This window comes from Lacerta agilis, chromosome 3, assembly GCF_009819535.1.
Source record: "Lacerta agilis isolate rLacAgi1 chromosome 3, rLacAgi1.pri, whole genome shotgun sequence".
NCBI classification, from domain to species: domain Eukaryota; kingdom Metazoa; phylum Chordata; class Lepidosauria; order Squamata; family Lacertidae; genus Lacerta; species Lacerta agilis.
Window position 1 is genome coordinate 28,553,935 of NC_046314.1, and position 23,336 is coordinate 28,577,270.

Here is a 23,336-nt window from a genome sequence, read left to right on the forward strand (position 1 = left end):
TCTTTTCTGGCTTCACAGTCTGTTCATTTAAACCTTTGGCTCCCATGTGTATAAGTGACATTCAATTCAGTACTGTCGCTGTCCACTTCTTGGCATCTGATGAGGGAGACGCTTGCCCAACAAGCGTTGAATTTGCAACAAACTGTTTGGATGCACAGATGTTGCAAGACTCTGTAGCCACAGCCTAATAAGCAAATCTGCAGGAATAGCATAGAATGAGCATACAAGAGTTGCACTATGAAACCAGCAAGGTATGTGAAAGCAAGTTGCAACTCTTCAGGACCCAAGTGCTTCTTTAAGGATCTTGTAAAAATGAACAAAAGAGCAGCGGCATATTTTTAGACCACATACAAACACTTATCAAATAGATCTAAGCATCTGCACCCTATGGCAAACCCCTCTTTCCTTTATGAAATGACCCAGTTAGCTCATGTTTTCTCTTGGCCCTTTCTCAAATCTGTAAAAGCACATGAGATGATTCCAAAAATGTGCTGTATTGCTCTGAAGTGCTGAAGAATGGTACTGACCAGCAGAGAGGACACCTTGTGTGAGTGGTATTGTGAGTTTGATGTCTTGATCACTATGGATGAGTAGCAAAGCAAACAGTGCTGAACCAACTGTGTCTGCCTCTGAAGATATTACTCAGAAGGCAAGAGCAAGAGCATAGGGACCCCTCCCCCCGCTAAGCGGAAGTGGACCCCCTTCTACCCTGACTGAATTCATCAGCTGTATTTAAGAAATATTGTTTACACCTAGGTAGGAATCTTTCTCATGCATTGGAATGTAATACCCTTCAGAGTTTGGGAAGGTGGCATTCTACCAGTTAGAAGCAGTTCTTAGCCAGATTTGTTATTGGTTTTCAGAGAGGAGAGGTGTGTGTGTGTGACTTGACTGGTGAAGCATCCTGGGGCAGAGTCTGGAAATCTGATGCTGGCTTGTTGTCTCTGTTACCTGTTCAGGGAATGAGTCCTTGCTTCCAATATAGTTTAGTTGCACATTTGCACGTATAACAAATATTGCAGACATCTTAAGTGTCCCACATTTCCTCTCCTTCAAAAGGAATCCAGACACACTATAGCACTGCCCTTAGAACTTCCCACTGCTCTGAGGAATGGGCAGAGTGCTTTGCAAGATTGTTCTGTCTCATGAAGGACAGTCATGCGTTGACAGCAACTTTCACAGCTTTTGAAAGAGTCAGTGCTGTCAGTGACTTGCCAGAACGATTAAGACTGCCAGGTGTTTACTTGCAGCCCAGGGAAACAGGCATTCTTAAAACACATATTGAATACTTGTCTTTATTCTCGAAGTCAATGCAGGAACAGAGAACTCCAGGGAACTCTCTTGCTATTTATTGATGAATGTTTATGAGAGACTCCATACGTTTATAAATGGGTGCAAAGAAACGTGAAGATATTTATGAAGCCCTTGGGGTTTTTTTCTTGTTGTTGTTTAAAAAAGGGTATGCACATATAGCTCAGTGATTTCTAAAATGTGTTCTTATGAATCCAGGCTTTCTGTGTGATTTATTAGGAGTTCCTCCATGGCAATGTAGGATATCCTGACTGCTGGCCTACAGGCATAGCTGTCAACTTTTTCCTTTTTTTTAAAGGGAAATTCCCTTATTCTGAATAGGATTCCTTGCAAAAAAGGGAAAAGTTGACAGCTATGCCTACAGGTACCACTTCTATGTACTGCCAGAGTCAATGGGGCAGCTTTTGTATCAATGAAAGAGCTAGTTTTTCGTGTTGGTAATGGTTGCTTGGAAGAAACGTGTTTGTGGCTTCCTTAGCATTTTCCACACCCCTTCCATACTCCTAATTTTAGGCTGCATCAAATCAAAGATCAGCTTGGGAAACATGCATTGGGTTCCCTGTGCTATCAGTTTCTCCCCATCTATCATGTTATCCTTGTCCCATGAAACTAAATTCAGCCTGCAAAATGGTCTGCACTTAGCTTTTCATTTCTGCAATAATTTTTACCTGGCTTAAAAGAACACATAGTATTTCTCACGGTGATTTGTTGTACATGATGTTTTCAGGATCTGGATTTTGTTTTTCAACCCAACAAAAAGCTCGTATGTGACTCAGGTGAACCTCTAAACTTTCTCTGAATATTTACCACTTTCTGTGTAAGTGATCAGGTTTCCTCTTCATGTTGAGTATTATGAGAAAGGCAGGGCGAAGTCTCCTAATGGATAGCGAAATGAAAGCCTTTATATTTGCAGGTTCATAGTTTATGTATAGGTAAAGGTAAAGGGACCCCTGACCATTAGATCCAGGTGCGGGCGATTCTGGGGTTGCAGCACTCATCTCGCTTTACTGGCTGAGTGAGCTGGCATACAGCTTCCGGGTCATGTGGCCAGCATGACTAAGCCGCTTCTGGCGAACCAGAGCAGCACATGGAAACGCCGTTTACCTTCCTGCCGGAGCGGTACCTATTTATCTACTTGCACTTTGACATGCTTTTGAACTGCTAGGTTGGCAGGAGCAAGGACCTAGCAATGTGAGCTCACCCCGTCACAGGGATTCGAACCGCCGACCTTCTGATCGGCAAGCCCTAGGCTCTGTGGTTTAACCCACAGCGCCACCCATGTCCCAGTTTATGTATAGTAATACTAATAACAATAATAATCATAACAACAACAACAACAATAATTTATACCCCGCCCATCTGGCTGGGTTTCCCCAGCCACTCTGGGCGGCTCCCAGCAGAATAGTAAAAACAAGATAAAACATCAAACATTAAAAACTTCCCTAAACAGGGCTGCCTTCAGATGTCTTCTAAAAGTCAGGTAGTTGTTTTATTTCCTTGACATCTGAAGGGATGGTGTTCCACAGGGAGGGCACCGCTACTAAGAAGGTCCTCTGCTTCGGTCCCTGTAACTTTGCTTTTCCAGTGAGATGCTGCTCACTGCTCAAGCCACTTAAAATTCTGGCTCCTAGGTGTATTGGAACAACATGGAATTCTCCTTGTTGATGTAAAACCAGTAGAAACTGTGGTGACTCCAATAATAATAATAATAAAGTCCTTCTCCGGGCCACATGGAAAGAGAGAGCAGCAAGGAGCGTGTGAATCCAATGACTCACTGGGTCCCATTCCAGTTTGTGTATGTAGTGCCAAACCATGGTTTAGCATTATGTGTGCACCAGACTATTGTGTATTGTTCCAAGAAGACTTTATGCTCCTCCATGGGATATTGACCACAGCGACCTCCAGTTTAAAAGCAAACAGTTTTAAAGGATATGCGGATTTGGTGTTTTTTTGCTTTGTAAAGGAAAATGTGGTTTTCCTACTCTGAACAAACCATTGCTAGTGCACTGTACATTCATCACATACTTACAGTCTAAGGAGTCTCTGTGTTTCCTGTTTTATTTGTCATTCTTGTCCTTGAGTTTAAGGCATGCAAATTGATGGTTTTTAAGAAACAATCTCAGATGCCTTGATTCATTACTTGTTGATGATACTTGTACATTAAAGAGTCATCAGGAAAGCTCTGGGAAATGCTATTATATTGAACATGAATGTGTTACATTAATCTAATAACGGTGAAGTCACACATCATCCCCTGGTAGGGTTACAGCAAATTCCTGTTTAGGCGTTGAAGATTAGAAGAAATATGATTTGTAGTGCACTATTTTTTATTAGTCATGGGGAAATCTAATCTGCACACTAATGACCTGATTATGGCAGCCTTGCTCACTTGGATGGAGACTAACAGCAACTATTGACATCTGTGGCCCTGTCACTGAGGAAACTAACACTACCACAATTAATTTCTAAAGAGAATACAGTGATAAATGAAACTGAACTTCCGCTACTGGCAGGCAAAGTCCATTAGTGAGTGCGAGGAAATCTGTTCACAGTACAACACCGCAAACCATATTTTCTTTCCAAATGTAAGCTTCTTAGATACCTGGGAAATCATTCCCCCCCCCCATCTTATTGTGGAACAACCAAAACCCAGTTATAACTATTCTCTTTGTTGTAAGGATGCGGGTGGCGTTGTGGTCTAAACCACCGAGCCTCTTGGGCTTGCCAAACAGAAGGTTGGCGGTTTGAATCCCTGTGACGGAGTGAGCTCCCGTTGCTCTATCCCAGCTCCTGCCAACCTAGCAGTTCAAAAGCACACCAGTGGAACCAGATAAACAGGTACCGCTGTGGCGGAGAGGCAAACGGCATTTCTGTGCACTCTGGCTTCCATCACGGTGTCCCATTGCGCCACAAGCAGTTTAGTCATGCCAGCCACATGCCCCGGAAAGCTGTTTGTGGACAAACATTGGCTCCCTCAGTCTGAAAGCAAGATTAGCAAGATTAGCGCTGCAGCCCATAGTCACCTCTGACTGGACTTAACCATCCAGGAATCATTTACCTTTACCTTTTTTTTTTTTTTTTTTTTTTTTACTTTGTTGCATATATATATGCTTTGCCACCTTGGTGAAATTGTATTTATTTAAAAGCTTTAATGAACCAATTGATATTTCACAAATCTCTCTGCAGTGTGAAATGACATGTTCCCCTGCTATGTAACTTCAAATATCAGTTGAATTAAGGCCAATATCCAAAATGCAGCTGCTTTGGGCCAGAAAGTTTTTCTGTTTTCCTTGAACAACAGATTTCTCAAACTGTTTTGGAAAGTCCCTTCAGTTTTAAACTTATGGGACGTGGAGGAATTGCTCCATGTGGGAATATTTGAGGAATTTGATCCTCTTGAACTTACCTACCCACTGGATTCCACACTTCTCAAAATATTGCAATGTACTTCATTTCAATAAGGGGTAGCCAATGTGGTGCCTTCCACATATTGCTGAACTACAACTCCCATCATCCCTGACCACTGGCTGTGCTGATTAGATTGATGGAGTTGGAGCGGAATCCAACCAAGTTGTTGTGTGCATGGAATGGGGTCCGCTGATGCATTGAGACCTTCCCCCTCCTCCTACACCCCCCAAACGGGTTTAGGAGGCACGTGTGTGGGCGAAAGAAAGTCTTGTTGCATGAGCAGACCTTGTTCCCTGCATGCACTCCCCACTTAAAGCCTGTGTGGCATAGTGCGCAGGGGTCAGCAAACTTTTTCAGCAGGGGGCCGGTCCACTGTCCCTCAGACCTTGGGGGGGGCTGAACTATATTTTGAAGGGGGGGAATGAATGAATTCCTATGCCCCACAAATAACCCAGAGATGCATTTTAAATAAATAAAAGGACACATTCTACTCATGTAAAAACACGTTGATCGTCCGTGGGCCGGATTTAGAAGGTGATTGGACTGGATCCGGCTCACGGGCCTTAGTTTGCCTACCTATGGGTTAGAGTATCAATGTAGGGTTCAAACCCCCACTTGGCCACTGGGTGACCTTGGGCCAGTCACTGCCTCTTAACCCAACCTACCTCACAGGTAGAAATAAACAAGGAAGGGGAGAAACACATATAGCATCTTGAAGTGCTTAGAGGAAAAATGTAATCAATCAGTCAGTCAGTCAGTCAGTCAATTCTACCCTTTGAGTCCAACATGTGGAGAGCACTACATTGACTACCCTTGTTCTAAGAACTTTAAATATATCAATATGTTTATTTAAAGGTGTGTTCTGAGAGAGAGAAACACATATAAGTACATTGTTTGAGATAAAATAATACATTTAAATTAATATTCTGAGTGCATCTGGATACCACTCTGTATCTGTATTGGATTTGAAATTTTGTGTGTGTGTGTGTGTGTGTGCGTGCACGTGCACGCGCAATTGTTTAAATTGTTTTTAATTATACAATTGTTTTAACTGTTTTTAAGCATGCAATTCTTTGACGTATGTTTTGATTGTACTGTGAAATTGCTTCAATATTCTTCACAGGTAGAATAAATGAAAAAATACAACAATAGCAACAGCAACATTTACTTATCAATGCAAAAATCAAATGGAGCAGAATGTGAAAATATATGCCATGGATTGGGGTGGGGACAGGACAAAGATTTTCTCCCCCTGAACTCCTCCCTCTCTAGGATGCAAGAAACTAGGTTTTGGTTTTTGTTTTTTTTACAGTTCTTTGGACTTCAGCCTAAATATCTGGGATGTTTTCCAGGCTGTTTGGATGATTATTTCTTACTTCTCCAGTAATAGCTGCCTCCATAAGCTAACAAGGGTTCCTGTGCTAGAAATCTGCACCATATCTTTAACACGATGATCCATTATCGTGGAATTTGGGGAAACTTTGAACAATACGCAGCTGAAACTTTCAGCAAAGCCTTTTGTTCTTTGCAGTGCATGGTTGGAGGTGAATCAGCAGCAGCCTAAAGTATGGATGGAGGCACTCTTGATGACTAGAGAAAAAGAAAAAGAAAGCACACCATCCCTGAAGCTTGAGAGAAACAAGATGCTTTGAGGCAAAGAGACAGAGGATGCAGCCTTCACATGCTCCTAACCAGGACTTGCTTCAGGCTCCACAGGAATGATGTACACCATGCTGAAGCATGCTCCCAGCAGACAGCTGTTTGGAGAAACAGCCTCTTTAATAGATTACCCTTGAGTTAAAAAAAAAAAGTTTTTATGGGCCTTCTTCCTTCAAGCTGACTTTGGAGGGGGAGTTCATATAGCCTACATCTGAATGTAGGAAGAGAAGCGAGACTTGCTGAAGTGAAAAACAACGCTCTGGTTTCATCTGCTCAACAGCCGTTTGATTGCAATTCTTTGCCCAGTCACGTTAAATCCCTATTCCTTCAGATATGTTGAGGTTTCCTCAGAACTCAGGCCGCACTATGGCTGACCCATGTTAGTTTGTCATACAAGAAGGAAATTCTCAACTGTGCAGCCCTTCTGAACACACTTAGGAACGGAAGAAACTGCATGCGAAAGGTCCTTGTTTCAGTCCCTGGGATTACCAGGCTCAGTGACAGAGCACCTGCTTTTCTCAAGAAAGGCCCCAGGTTCAATCCTCAGCATCCCCAGGCAGGATTGGGAATGTTCCTCATCTGAAACCATGGTAAGGCTCTGCCAGTGCTGAGCTAGATGGACCTGAAATATACTTGCAAATGGTTTAACAGATTATCATTAGTATATAGATACCATAAAAGGTAAACAACAACAACTGGTAACGGACCCCTGGATGGTTAAGCCCAGTCAAAGGCAACTATGGGGTTGCAGTGCTCATCTCACATTTCAGGCCAAGGCAGCCGGCGTTCATCCACAGACAGCTTTCCAGGCCATGTGGCCAGCATGACTAAACCGCTTCTGACCCAACAGGACACCGTGACGGAAGCCAGAGCGCACAGAAATGCTGTTTACCTTCCCGCCACATTCTACTTGCACTTTGATGTGCTTTCGAACTGCTAGGTTGGCAGGAGCAGGGACCGAGCAACGGGAGCTCACTCCGTCGCGGGGATTCAAACCGTCAACCTTCCGATCGGCAAGCTACCATACATTGTCGTATCATAGCTAATAGTTTCGAGGCTTGGTAAAAGACAGTGCCCTGGGTTCCTATCTACCAGTTAAATGGATCAGGTAGTAGATGGTGATAAAGACCTTTGCCAAACACCCTCAAGAGCTATTGCCAGCCAAAGCAGGTAACACTGACCTAGATGGCAAATAGTGTTAGGCAGCTTCCAATGTTCATGCGTGTGAAAGAGTTAGGCAAACACTGCTTCAATCTTTATAGTCTCCCCAACAGCAGGCAATCCAAACTCTCATTCGTGACTTCCTTGGATCGAGTCCCACTATCCTTTCCCCCCGCCCCCATGGATTTAGCAATATTTATAGTTTCCCTTATTTGGACTCCATTGTTTCATTATGGGCCTGACATATTTTATTAGCCATTATATTTATTGTGGTCACGTAATGTGAATATAGCAAAAGCAATTACTGTAAAATAACTGTAGCACCTCCGATCATAAGCTAGTGCTGACACCAATTTTTAATAGCCAAATTTAGAGGTACCCTTTACTGTGAAACCTTGAGCTCTCTTGCCCTCTTTGACAGATATATGCCCATTACATGATTGTCTCATAATTAGAGGTGGGGAAAGAACTACTTTGTGCTTACTTGCACCCAGAGAATTGCGGAAGGCATATAAATTATGCCTCATTTACAGATGCTGGGAAGTCGAAAACAGGGAAGAACTGCCTGCTTCGTGCAGCATTGGGCTGATATGAACCTATGTGAAATCTGGTTGGACTTAGTCAGAACTTAATCTTTCCACACATTTTTACTCCCCCTGTTGAACAGAGGTTGCATTTTTTAGAACTCATGCCACAAATTTGGGGAATGCATTTTTCTACACACACACCCCATTATTGCACCTATACCCCTATATTCCTATATATGACCTGAGGTTGTGCTAGTCATCTGTATTTAGACTAAGATCAAGTATAAGCATCGCCTATAGAATTCTTGTAGGAAGTTTTTATTCCTTAAAGCATATTCCTCCATATGTATGTGGAAGGAAATACAGACCAAACTCTACAAATGCTGCACCTTTGAACCAAGCACTAGTAAGGAACAGACTCTCACCCTGAACGTCTGAGCATCCTGTAGGAATATGTTTTTAAGGTGCTACTGCACCTGGTTGTTTGTGTTTACTTTAGGTAACCTTCCACATTAGAAAGGAAGGGCAAAGGATCCAGCGGGGAGTTTGCTGCATGGATCCCTCCGCGTTTAGGAAAAGCGCGGCAATTTAGCCAATGTAACGGTCTATAGATGGTTTCCCGCCCTGAAACTAGCATAGAGACAAGATTGTGATTGGTTCATGTAAATGTTATGACGATGTTTGATTCCTTAATAAATAGCCTCCGTTCTCTGTAGCGTGTGTGGAGAACACGCGAGACAAGCCAGAGAGAACATCAGTGCGAGACAAGCCAGAGAGAAACCGAAAGTAAAACCAGCCGCACAGAGCAGTTGAGAGCTTCTTCACCATTGACTGCAGTCTCTTAGTTTTTATTTCATTTTATTTTATTTAAAAAGCTTTTATTTGGCCTTCTAAGTTTTGGCCGCTACCTAGCTTAGCCTATCTTCTTCTCCGGAGACCTCTGGAATCTTTGGAACCTCCAATACCTGCAGAAAACCTTCGGAAACCCTCAGCAACCTTCAGAACTCACGACAACTACCTTCAGATCATAGCCAGCGGACCCTTTCATGACGCAGTGGGAGCAGGAACTCCGGGATTACTGGTCGTCCCATCTGCTGGCTATCCCCACAGCATCCCAGAAGTTTGAGAGCAAAGAAGAGTATGGGAACTTGCATTCTTCTTGGGAAAAGGTTTACAATCCTGAGCAGAGAAGAGTCTGATTGGGAGGGAATGGGTGGGTGTGTAAGCTCTCTGGTTCATTTCAGCTCTTTCCCCTCCAGTTTGAATGTTTTCCTTGCTCCATAACAGCACGGAAACCTGCCAGGCGCACAGGCAATCATCATAGCCGCAGGTCTTGCCAACAGAGACGCCGTCTTTTCTGCCATGACTGTGTGTGCTGACAATGTGCTATTACTTTCTATCAAAAGTCACGGCAGTCATTTTTAGTTAATCCATGGTGACAGCATGACATTCGGAGGACAGAGACGTGGGATGAGTTCACTACGGCTTCGCAGAAATGCTGAAATGTTTGAGGTTTTATGAGGCTTGTCAATAGCCCATCAACTTTTGACCGAGAAACTTTCTCTTACCTTATCGAATTCCAGGATTCATTCTAGTAAACTACCCCATACTTCTTCCTATACATCCATGCACCAAAGAATCTGATGGCGACGCTGGAATTTAAGCTGAAGACAGATGCCACATATTTTAAAAGGTGTGCATGGTTGCTCTGAATTCATTTATCCTTATGAATTTGGGAGCCCCACTTTATCCTCCTCCAAAGTAGAGGTGCTCAGAGTGAGTACTATTAGCATCTGTCTATAATGTCAGCTGATGAAGGATGCCCTTTCAGTACTAGTGTATCGTCCTTCACTGCTCATTGGCCTGCCCAGTTGTTGTGCTGCTGCCTCCTTGATAAGATAAGATAAGATAAGATTTCTTTATTGTCATTGTACAAGTACAAGTACAACGTTGTACAAGTGCAACAAAATTGAATGCCATCCCATAAAAACAAGACAAAAAAACACATTTTCATACCCATCACAACTCTCCAAGGTCATATTATCTGGTTACAGCATTTAAGATGGTTATAGCTCTGGGGTAGAAACTATTTTTTAATCTATTTGTTCTTGCTTTAATTGTTCTATATCTCTTGCCCGAAGGCAGTGGTGCAAAAAGACTGTATCCCGGATGAGATGGATCCTGTAAAATATTGTTTACTTTTTAAGGCAGCGGGAACTGTATAGTTCTTCTGTATAGTTCATCTGGAAGCAAAGCACCCCTCACAGCTGGATGTGGGTGGTGCTGTGGTCTAAACCACTGAGCCTCTTGGGCTTGCTGATTGGAAGGTCAGCAGTTCAAATTCCTGTTGTTGTGTCCCAGCTTCTGCCAACCTAGCTGTTTGAAAGCATGCCAGTGCAAGTACTGCTGCAGCGGGAAGGTAAACGGCATTTCCGTACTCTCTGGTTTCCATCACGGTGTTCCATTGCGCCAGAAGCAGTTTAGTCATGCTGGCCACATGACCCGGAAAAGCTTGTCTGTGGACAAACGCCAGCTCCCTCAGCCTGAAAGTGAGATGAGCGCCGCAACGCCATAGTTGCCTGGACATAACTGTCCAGGGGTCCTTTACCTTTTAAAAAAACCTTTTTGCTACTTTCATCTTACATGCCTGGCTGCAAAACCCTTAGTTTTCCACCCAAGAAAAAGAGGAGCAACAGCAGCAAGAACTGGGCCCGTGAGCTGGCTAGGAGAGAGAAGGATGTAGAGCAGGGGTCAGCAACCTAAGGCCCATGGTCCGGAAGCAGCCCGCGGACATGGTTTGATCGGCCCACGAGCCACCCCTGAGCTGAGCTGCCTGCTCTTGTGCTGCAGTAAACTGGTGCAGCGTGGTGCGGGAACTCGCTTCTGCAGCACCAAAAATCACATCTGTGCATGCGCAGATGCCGAAAACCACAGGCAAGTGCGTGATCTGGCCCACGAGGGATCTCCGCAGGACTGATCCAGCCCTGGCAAGATAAACCTTGCTGACCCCCTGATGTAGAGACTTTACTATGTGTTCAACTCATATTCTAATGAAGGGAACAATCTGAACTCCTCACCCCACCTCATACACCATATGCCAGGATCTGGATCATATCCTGTGCCGGGGCAAGCTCAGTCCCACCCCCTTCAGTCATTTCATGGCTTTCCACTGGCTGCCTCCCACCCAATCATTTGGTAATCATTAGAGGGAGCTCTGCACCAATTGGGTGATACTGGCATCCCTCTTCAGGAGGTGGCCAGTGGGAAACCAACAGAAACCAGCAGGGCGGGCAGAGAGTTACCTCAGTCCTATCCACCACCACCCCCATCCTCGTGCAAAGGGGGGTTTGGTTTGGGTTCTTCCATAATCTACTGCTACCTCCTCAGCACATCCTAACTTCAATGCATCTGGAAGCCCCTTCAGATCACATAGCAAACTCCCAAGTATGATATACCGTCCTTCTTATACTGCATCTACTCTATTCAGAAATGTGTTTGGGATTACAGCCTTAGCATCCTGAGCATGTTTATATGAAGGTTAGAACAGTTGTCATTAACATTGATTTTGTGCAAAAGGGGGTGGGGAAGGGATGAAAAGGTCTGCAATTTTAGAGATGCATTATTTATTGTTTATTACGTATTATTCCTGTTTAAAATACACATTGATCCCTGTGCCTATTTCCACACAACAAGCAATAATAACCCGGTGCAAACCTCTGAGAATATATTTATTGTAAGTTTTGAAGACTGTGCATAGTCAATTACAAAAGCTGATTGATTCAATTACGTTATTTATGTGTAATGTGACCCCCTCCTAGGTGCAGCTAGCAGGTGAGAAAAGCCATGTTTCTCAGTCCAACAGCTGCTGTTCTTCATTGTTTGATGAAAATGACTCCACCTCCCAAATCAAAGCAAGGGTGACCCTCCCCACATCAAAAACAAAGACAATAAAAAATTAAGAGGCTTTTCTTTCATTTCCTGTTGCTTTGGAAATTATTTAACGGAGGCTTATTTCTATTCCATCACAGTTCCAGGGATGACTACTAGTGAGAAATGTGATAGCAATACTACCCTGTAGTCATCATTGTAATTCAGAGACACTTCCTTACATGGAACATAGGAATGGGAGATGAAAGATGATCCCTGGAAGAAAGGGGCCTATTGAGAGCAGACAGAGAGAGGCTTCATCCAAAGTTGTTCTTATATTAGGCAATAGAAAAGGGGTTGAGAAGGTTTACCTCGCCTGGGCCGGTTCACTCCAGCGGAGATCCCTCTGTGGGCCGGATTGTACGCGTGCATGAGTGCGTGCACACATGATTTCCAGAGTCTGCACAGACGCAATTTCTGGCACCATGGAAGCAAGTCCCCGCACCACGCTGCGCCAGTTTAGCGCAGCGCGGGGGACTCACCAAGCAGGTGGCTTGGTTTGGGGATGGCTCGTGCGCCGGTTAAACAACCCCCTTGGGCCGCTTGTGGCCCATGGGCCTTAGGATGCCTATCCCTGCAATAGAATATGAAATTACCTTCTTCTTTGGCATGACCTCCATGTGAGTGATCCCCCAGTTTACTACATGACATTAGAAGTGGAAGTGAAACAGACATCTGAAGTAGTTTTAACTCATTTTTTATTTTATGTACGGTATCTTTGTAAATGCATTAGAGACTATTGTGGCTAAGTGGCATATAAATTGTTTTAATTTAATTAAATAATGGAAAACTTATTACACAGTCCACTTCCACCTGAGGTTTAACACCAATAATGTTAAAAAAACAGAAACCTCAAGGCTCAGGACAGTTGTGACTGACAGCAAAGATAAGCCTCATCAACATTGCCAAATAGTTGTTCCGGAAACAGTTCACAGTTGTGGTAAAGTGTATTGGGTTTCCCCACCTGCCTTGACCCATGTTCCAGCCCTAGCAACCTTCACCATGGAGTTGCTTAATGGATATTTTGACATCATCTATGAATGCTTACTTTAATGTTTATGTAAATTAAATGGACTGTGGGTTATCTTTGTGTGCATGTTGTGCTGCAGTGATATTGTAGGTGTTTAGACTTTGTTTTTTGCGTGAACTGCTTTTGGTACAGATTTATTTGTGGGGAATGTGGTATATAAATAAATTCACGATGGCAATGAATACTTGACCACTGTAGGAGGAAGCATCTGCCATCAAGAGGCAGTGTGGGAAGAGGAGGGGGAACCTTGTTGTGTTTATACTGTTTATTCGGCTTGCTAGAGGCTAGAGCCCTCAGTTGTGTCACATGGTGAAACAAACAGTTTAAAGGTTGTTTGTGGGAAGCTGTGTCTATCCTTCTTGGAAGCCTGAGAGCCTGGGACCTGTGACCCACCAGAGGTTGTTGGATGCCAATGCCCATCAGGCCCAGCCAACATGGCCGGTGGTCAGGGAATTTGCTTACTTCAACGGACACAGGCATGCCTGACCTCTGGACTCAGAACTACAAATGAGGAGCCTTGTGTGTGCTCTGTCTTTGATGCAGACAGGGAGTTATCTTGTGAACGGCTTCTCCATTCATTTCCATTCACTTCTTTCTGCCTTACTTTGCTATTACATCCATTATCCTGGAATGGGCAGGGGAGTGAAATATACTCGGAGTCCTGCAGTGATTTCATGCTCTTTATTGCAGCTTGTAAAACAGTGATTGAATTGCCCCCAAGCCTCAGGCTTTTATATACATTATTTATACAATGATTCCCATCTGATTGGCTAATTCTGCTTCCCTCCTGGAGCCTGATTGGTCTTTTCCTGCAGGCCAATCAATTGTTGCATTCTACGATCCTACCAGCCTAATAGGCTGATTAACTTCCTCCTGGAGCCTGACTGGTCTTCTCCTGCTGTTGCCTTCTAGGATCCCACCAGCCTAATAGGCTGATTAACTTCCTCCTGGAACCTGATTGGTCTTCTCCTGTGTTGCCTTCTAGGATCCTACCTGCCTATTGTTCTGGGATCCAAGCTTAGTACATAACAGGAAGCTTGCAAGTGGGGAAATTCCCTATGTTCATCAGAGCCATTGCACTTGCAGGCAATCGCCAAATCCAAGAAACGGTTCTTAAATTGGCTGTTTCTAGTAATGAAGTTCAGTGGTCTGCATACTAGCAGTCATTTAAAGGCTTCAGCCTTGAATCAACAGGCACAATTTGGAACATTTGTGAAAGAACAAGCTGTCTCACTGTTTCTATTCCTTCATCCTTAAAGCTCTATCTAATTTTATAGATGGTCCAACAGCCATCATGTAGAAAACCTTTTCCTGATAATTTCTCCCCTTCCATTTCAATGCTGTTATGCTCATTCCACGCTCAGCCATTTCCCCACCAGATTTGCTGCAGACAACAAGTGAGGCATTTAGCTAAAGTGGGCAGATATAATAATACCACCAACCAATGGCATAATATTACTCAGCACATAGATTATGCTTTACATAATTAGATTATGCTCCAGCAACATCCAAACATATTATCTAATCTGACTAATCTAAATTAATGACAAACTAATTAACATGGGGTGACTCTGAAGAATTTATCTTCAAAGATCTGTGTGGGATGCTGGCATGTGACTCCCACAGATGATAGAAAATGAGAGTGCTATATCTTCCAGCCCACTGAGCTTCCTCTGAAGCACTCTTTATTCCTCAAAGTCATCCTAGACATTTCAACAAGTGTGGTTGAAGAAGTTTTTGCACCGCTGCAGTGGAAACTTGAATTGGCTTTTCTGTTTCTTTCTGTATTTTCCTGAACAGTGTTTAATTTATACCCAAAGCCCCTTTAAAGACAGAAGCTTTCTATTCTAGGACTGCACCATGGGTGGTAATGACCGTCATGACTTCCATAAATAGAAAAATGACATTTCAAGCTCCTCACTTTACTCCATTCACTTCAGTGGTTCCAAGGTGCTGAGATCAACGTTTAAACATGAACAACCCACAGAGATGTACCTGGTACCTTTGTTGTATATCTTTCATTATATGCTGTAACCTAGTCTTTGACACCTAAGAGATATATTTTTTAGGACCCATTCTATTTTATCTTGTAAATCGCCCTGATATCCTTTGATGAACGGCAGTATATAAATCTAATAAATAATAATAATAATAATCCTCTGCTTGTAAGTTGTTTAAGTGATTTTAATATTGTGATAACTAAGTGATACAAATATTTTACAGTGATGTAACCTGCTCTGTGACACAAAGGGTGGATAAGAAATACCCCCTCTGATACTGAGGGATAATTTTAAATCACCATGGGAAGGGGAGGTGGTAGAGGAAGTGCAGAAGTGCGGACTGTCCTCCCTTTATTAGAGAGTCCATGACGTATAGCCATGCTAAAGCGGTGATGCTCAGAGATTGGGGGATATGCCAGACATGAGGACATAGCCCGCATGAAACCTGGGATGTTTTTGGGGGAGCAGGTGTATCGGGCTCCACCAGCCCCATTACCTGGCGGATATCACTATGTGGAATACCGCAGACTACTCACTACGGCCAGACTGAACGTTCTTGACTCAGCGGTTTTGAGGGGAAGATTTAGAGGAGTTCCATATGATCAGAGAACGTGCCATTGTGCTTTGGGAGAGTAGAATCCACAGAACACATTCTACTGAGTTGTCCCTTTTATAACGACATAAGGCAATATCTCATAGCCCCATATTTATCTCAGTTAAGGGTTCTGAGAGTTGTCGGGGACTTCAATTCCTCTCCCAGAGCTACAATTCCAAGCATTGCCTGGGAAGAAGGATGGATTATTATATTATTATTATTATTATTATTATTATTATTATTATTTTAAAAAACACCACTTGGGAATCGTAGCTCTGTGAGGGAGATAAGGGTTGCCTTAAAACTCTCTGCACCCTTAAGAGACTGCATCTCCCAGAATTCTTTGGGAGATGCCATGACTGTTAAAGTGGAATAATGCTGCTTTTAATGACAGTCTAGAGACAGTTGATTTCTCATTGCTAAAGTTTACAAGCAGTTGAGGGGAAGATGGTGTTTTGAAATACTTTGAACAATAGCAAGTGCAATTCCACTTCTTGAAGGTGACATTTTTAACTCTGACTCCTTTTTTATGGGTCAGCTCCTTTTCTCTCTCTTAGCAATGGCTCTCACAGAGCACGGCTTTCATCTGCTTGCCAAGCTGCTCTATATTCCTGAAATTACCTGGACTCTTGCTTACGCCAGGGAGTGTTTGTTTCACCTTTTCACCCTATGCTTGTAATAATTCAGATGGCGTTATTGTAAGTTACTGTCCTCCATTCCTCTCGGAGATGGAGGAAAAGAAGAAGAGAAGATCCAGAATGATAGGAGGATGTGGAGGCTGTTTTGTTTATCCCTGGAGGGTCTGTGGAACAAGACATCTTGTTCAGTGTGATATTGACATTGAAGAATCATAGAATCATAGGCCTGGCTTTTCAATGCATGTGAGAATCCTTATTGCTAATCCTTCAAATAGGTAAAATCCATACCGTATCACTAACACCATGCAGAATATTAAACATGCTCCCCATTTAAGATATTGTATTAACAGATTAGTGGTAGGAGTTTCAAAGTACCAATTGGTTCAATTTGCGTACACTTGCATCTGAGTAAGAGAACAGCCATAGTAAGAAATTTCCATGTGTACTAAATATGTTGGTGGGGGTGGGGGGTGGGATGTGTGTCTGCTGCCATGTTCACCCTCTTCAAGTCACTGCTGTCTCCGCCCCTTGATGCCCACACATTAAGTACAATCAGCCATTCATAAGACTATGACCTCTGCATAATATAAATTGATTGACAGTTTTTATTAGATTAATCAGTTTGATAAATCCATTAAACCATGCAGCTGCCCTAGACTACTGTTTTCTGGTCCATCAGCAGCTTTCCAGGATCTCGTGGAGAGAGGGTCTGCTATCTCTTCTTTTTAACTGGAAATGGTAGGAGGGAGTATGCCAGTTGCTGGAAGCTGAGGAGGGGAGAGTGCTGTTGCATTCACGTCTTGCTTGTGAGATTCTCATAGGCATCTGGTTGACCACTGTGAGAACTGGATGTGGGACTAGATAGGCCTTTGGCCTGATCCAGGAGGGCGTTCCTTCTATTCTTACAGAACCAGGACCTTCTGCCTGCAAAACAAGCTGTGCCACTGAGCTAGGGTTGTTCCCATATGCACTAGATTCCTATTACATTCTGATATTTGGAGCTTGAGCCATTGGGCTCAAACCTGATGAACTCTATGGCAGGTGTCAGCACACTAACACATTTTTAAGAAGGCATCCCCAATATCTGAATGAGGGTAAAATGGAGACAAAATAGGAACTGAGTTTGGCTTGGCACAGATGTCAGAAAATAGGATCTATTGGTGTAAATATAGAGTGTAGGGAGGTTAAAAGGTCATTTGTCTCAGTAGAAGGCAGCTCCAAGTCCTTAGCAATCTGAAGGCTAGAATTGCTTACAGGCACACCAATATATATATATATATATATATATAGATATATATAGAGAGATAGAGAGAGAGTTTTAAATAACTTCTTCTGACAAAATGAGATCCCAGTGACATATTGCTGAGCAAGGGCATGTAGGACAAAACCAAGTACATCACTGAGATCCAGTTAAAGATAAATCTGTTTGTCATATAATATAACTGCATGAATTAGGATGGAGAGATTTATGGTTTAAACATCTCAATTTTAACATGTGAAGTGTAGGAGACGACATGGATTTTTTTTTCCTTCCTGTGCCTTTTAAGTGTTGGTTCAGAGAATGATAGGGGAAATGAAATAAAAGCTGGTAACCTTCATAAAAAAATGTAAGAACTCATAGATTGCCCTGTTGGATCCGAGCAAAGACCCAAGTAGACTAGGATTCTTTTTCTAGCAGTGCATTCCTAACAGATGTTCAGGGAGGTCACAAGCAGTCCATGTAAGCTTGTTGTGAACTAACTGTACTAAGTGTTCCCTTAAGGGCAGCCCAGCCCCATGGAGTTACAGAGACAATGCCACAAGCCCGTGTTTTAGAGCCCTGCCAGGAAGCTGTATATAACCCAGTTAATAAGTCTGTTAACAACACCTGTGTAAAGCTAGAATCAGTAGCCCAAGTTCAATAGGGAATACAAAGGTGATGCTCACCTCTTCTTTATCTTCAGTACCTAGTATGTATGTCATGTCTTTGTCTGAATCATAGTACTAGGCTGAAAGCTCTCAAAATATAACCTTTGCCCTACAATTTTAGAGATTCTTGCCTCCCCTCTTTTGTGTTTTTGGAGGGGCTGATTTGGAGGTCACTGGCATTTCCCCTGCTCCTCACACTGCAATTGGCCAAATTGTGGGTACCACAATTTCCTCCCATAATGCCCATCAGAACTATCCTAAGTCATGTTGTAACCTGGTTCTGCTGTACTCAGAAGAGGGAAAATGGTGGCCAGCAGCAGAGAAGAGATTGGAAAAGTGCTGGTGTTTCTCACACTTCTGCATTCAAAATTTGCTGCACCATCTTAGAACATATGCTGAAATGTCTATTTGCTTTGTGTGTGTGTGTGTGTCTGATGCGCAAATGGGATCTTGAAAGGTGGGGAGCATTTTTGCTCAGCCACCTACCATACCTAAGAACTTATCCATAAATCATTTGTTCAGGGACAGCTAAAGACATTTTGCTGCCTGAGGCAAAACAGCAAATGTTGCCCTTGCCCTAGTGAAGGGGCATGGCACCAAGTTATTGGCACTCCTGGGACATAAAATCCCACAAAGTGCCTCCCCTTCGAGTAAAAATACAATCAGCACAACTTAAAGAGCACATGTGTTGCCCTTTCCAAATGACCTGAAGCAACTGTCTCATGCTGCCAGATAGCAGGGCCAGCCTTCAATCTGGCTGATCCCTTTCAATATCTAAACCAGGCAATAACCAAATCCTGTAGTCCTGAATTCCATAAATAAGTTATGAATGGTTAGAGGACACACTTACTTTTGTCTGTTCTGAATCTACTGTAAATTAACTCTACAGACTGATCATTCTTATGCTATAATTGAAGGAGAAAACTTTTATCTATCCAGGAAAGTGGGGGGGGGGATGATAGCAGCCTTCTCAGTGGAACTAAACAATCTCCTTTGGGTGGTGGAGGTTATTCTCATATCAAGTTGGGGGAGGGAAATCTTCAATGGAAGTCCCTTTTCATTTCAAAACACAAATGGAAGTGACCATCATGCAGAAAGATGTCGTGCCAGGCAAAAAGATGAGGTTAAGAGATTGTATGTCTGAACATCTAGGGAAAACAGTTTGCTACAAACTCAGCATCTCCCACATCATGTGGTTTTCATGGTGTTTAAAGGGGGTGCCTAATGACAGAGCAGGACAGCATGCGTTAGAGTGTGTGTGTGTGTGTGTGTGTGTGCGGTGCCGCACACACACACACACACCCCAAACAGCACTTCAGACAAGTTTGCTCTGGATCCTGGAAGGATGCAGTCAGTCACTAAAGTTATATAATTACAGTGATAATAAAGCATTGATATTAATTTCTTATAAAATCTTTTGAGCACCCACCTTCTTCAGATTTGGGAATGACTTTTCTTGTGTAGTGTTGGCCATGATTGTTTGACTGAGAAAGAGACACCAGCCGACCCACTGCACTACATCATTAGGAGCAGGAGTCCAGCACCACGGACAGCAACATGCTCATAAAGTGCTTTGCTCAAGGAACAACTTGTACAATATCAGCTGGTGAAAAAAGTGGGTGGATGTGCAGTTATAGGCCTTTGTTAACAATGAGGGAAAGTACAAATATCCTAGGTCACAATGTTTAATAAAGTACAGTATCATTTCATAATGTCATGAAAAGAATAGAGTCACTCCACAATTTTGAGGAGATTCACAAACAGATGCACAAGCAGTGTTCCGTTCATGCATGGGTCTCCCCCCTCCCCTCCTCCCCAGTATAACTACCTGAACCTTTTTGTGGTTTCAAGGTTCTGAAAATCGAGGTGCACATGAGATTTGATGGCACATTAGACTCAAGTAAATATAGTGTTGATAATTAATGCCTCTATCAGAGGTTTTCAACCTTTTGAGTCCATGGCTCCTTTAATCAACTGCATTCCTTCGGTGCACCCCTGTGGGCTCAGGAGCCTAGTTATGTCACCCGTTGCCTGCAAAGCTCGCAGCCTCTCACCCTTTTTCGAAAACCTTTGCTTGTGTTCCCTCAAGGTCCTCTCCTCTCCCCTCTCCTTGGGAGCCCTCTGGGCACCTGCTGCCGCCATCCCTGGTCTCTGAGCTGATCCTGCTGCAAAAGAGGTGTCCCCCAGAGGCACCATTCGCCTGTGGAGTTTATAGCCAGGGCTGCTGCAATAAATAGCTGTGCAAGCCTTTGGGAGGCAGAGACACAAGAAGGCAACAGAGGAGGGAGGGAAGGGAAGGGAAGGGAAGGGAAGGGAAGGGAAGGGAAGGAAGGAAAGGAAGGGAAAGGAAGGAAGGAAAGGAAAGGAAAGGAAAGGAAAGGAAAGGACAGAGGCCAGTGTTGCCCACAGCACCCCTGACCATCATTCAAGGCACCTCAGGGTGCCATTGCACACTGGTTGGAAACCACTGGCCTATATAGATAAAGTCAGAGAAGCTGCTTGGTTTTATCAAGTGAGGCTTGTGTAAGAATATAACAAGGAGCCTTCTTAATTTAAGGAAGAACGGTTTGTGTAGGCAAGTGCTTTGTTAACAGGACATATACTTTCCCATCAAAGATGGAATGGACTATGTTTTAGTAAAGATAGTTTTCCGTGTAGTGCTGACTATCCTATATTTTTCCTTGCATAGAAAAGGAGCAGAGAGATTATTCTCGTAATTTAGCTGAAGGCTATGGAAACCTAATTAGAAATGGTCAATCCCACAAGGGCATAAAAATAACTTAGAACAGCTCTTTAAAAATTAATTTCTTTGGGAGAAAATGCTTTTCTTGGCTTTGTAAATCCCTGACCACATCCAGTAGAAAGAGGAAGCCTTCCATTAGAAATGTGGGTGTCTAAACCTGATGCCTAATCCCCAGTGTTGCAAATTCATAGCTGTGTAAAGAAGAATTAAGTTCCAGTTGTGCTGCAGACAGCAAGGATTTGTTATTGGCTTCAGAAAACAAGGGTGACAGGTCTTCTGAGACTTTTATCTCAAGGGAGGATCCTAGGAATCAAAATATTGGTAGCTATAACATCAAGGGCGGAGTTTGTCAGCACTTAAGCTACATTCAGGCAAAATTCCATTCAATTTCCCTAAGGTTTCCTGATAATCTACCCATTTTATGAGCTCTTTCATATGACATAAAAGCCACTTCTGGAAAACTAAAGAAATCTATTGGAAGCTAAGCACCAATGTCCATGTTAATTTCTTCCAGGAAAAATAAAATCTGTTTGCCACCCCAAATAACTCGGAAAATAACAGGAGTTTTGCACCATATTTTTCCTGCTATTTCATGGATCATGCCATGAAATTTGGGGTGGTATTCTGGCATATAGTTATTTCCCAATATTTTCATTGGGGAATTGTGGGGGAACAGAAGCACACATGCACATAAAGTGTCGCAACAGGTCGGATGTGAATGAAATTTGGCACAAAATGGCAGTATTCAAAACATACACAAACTGAACTGCAGCTGTCCTTCAAAATTTGCACTTCTCTCAATTCTGCAGTACAGTTGTCCAGCCAAATACTGTGCATGCAAATGCTTGTACTAGGCCAAGCTGTGCATAAAATGCACATTATTGGTGAAAATACCTTTAAAATGCATCATCTTGGGGGAAATTGCTTTGCAAAGTTGGGCACATTTGGCAGATTTACATATGAACACATGCATAGATTTGCGGTTGAATTTTCAGGAGGACTTTGTTAAAAAAAAAAAGCAAGCAAGATGATGCAGAAATGTTGATAACTGAATATTGGACAAATTAGAAACAGAGAGAAACCAAAATTGACAGATCCACTCCTCCATAGCCTGGACTAGCTTGCTTGTTTGGCCATGAGCCTTTTCCAACTGTGCTATTTGTGATGTGCTGGGAGCAATTGACTAGATGAAGCAACCACACACCTAGGTCAGGAGCAAGGAATCATTGCTACTGTCAAGGGAACAGGTCAGCATGGCGGGGTATTCAGGAACTGAAGCAGTTGTATCACTAGCAAGGTCAGAACAGCTTTCAAATGTATATGGCAGAACCAGTGCTATTTTTCTAGAAAAGAGGTGCCAGAAGTCACCATGAACGCCTCCCTTGTTCTCTTATAAAGGCGCTCATCTGAGAGGTGCCGGAACTGAGTTCTGGTGAGTTCCAGCTGAAAAAAAAGCCCTGGGCAGCACTCTTTTCAAACTGGTTCCAAATATTCAAGTTTTTAAAGTTTATTGTATATTATGGTTTGATTAATACGATGGCAAATGTTAAACTTCACATTATGGGGTCTTGATTACTGAAAAATCAATTTGATTGTATTTTTCATGGCTTGTCTAGAATTACAGTTGTCGAGCATCTATGTCATTAGCATCATGACTCAAGAGGGCAGAGCAATAGCTTTAAATACATATTTAAAGCTGCCACATAAATCTATACTTTTGACTTTTATATCTTTAAAAAAAAGAAAAACATGGTGCTATCCCTTTGGTGATATTCAACTAAGTTGTACTTGGAGGAGAGCTATCACTCCTCATTGGTAGTTAAGGGCTAGAAAGAAAATGTGGAACTATATGCAGGTATGATTGGATAAATAGAAACTAGGAACATGGGTGACAGTGGACAAAATGAATTGGAACATATGCATGTGTGAGTGTATACACACATGCATATGCAATATTGTATCCAACACTGGTTATATCCAACAGGACTTCCCCTTTCTCTAGTATCACCACACAATCTGATCCAGACATCCCCCAAACCTCTGGAGTAGATTTTGAAGGTGTGCATAGGGCTGCAGAGGAGAGGAAGGAGAGGAAGGGGAAGTACCACTGAAGAAGAAGAAGAGAAGAGAAGAGAGAAGAGGAGAGGAGGAGGAGGAGGAGGAGGAAGGGAGGAGGAGTGTTTGGAATTGATATCCTGCTTTATCACTACCTGAAGGAGTCTCAAAGCGGCTAACATTCTCCTTTCCCTTCCTCCCCCACAACAAACACTCTGTGAGGTGAGTGGGGCTGAGAGACTTCAGAGAAGTGTGACTAGCCCAAAGTCACCTAGCAGCTGCATGTGGAGGAGCAGAGACGCGAACACGGTTCACCAGATTACGAGTCTACTGCTCTTAACCACTACACCACACTGGAAGTTTGTTGCATGAGT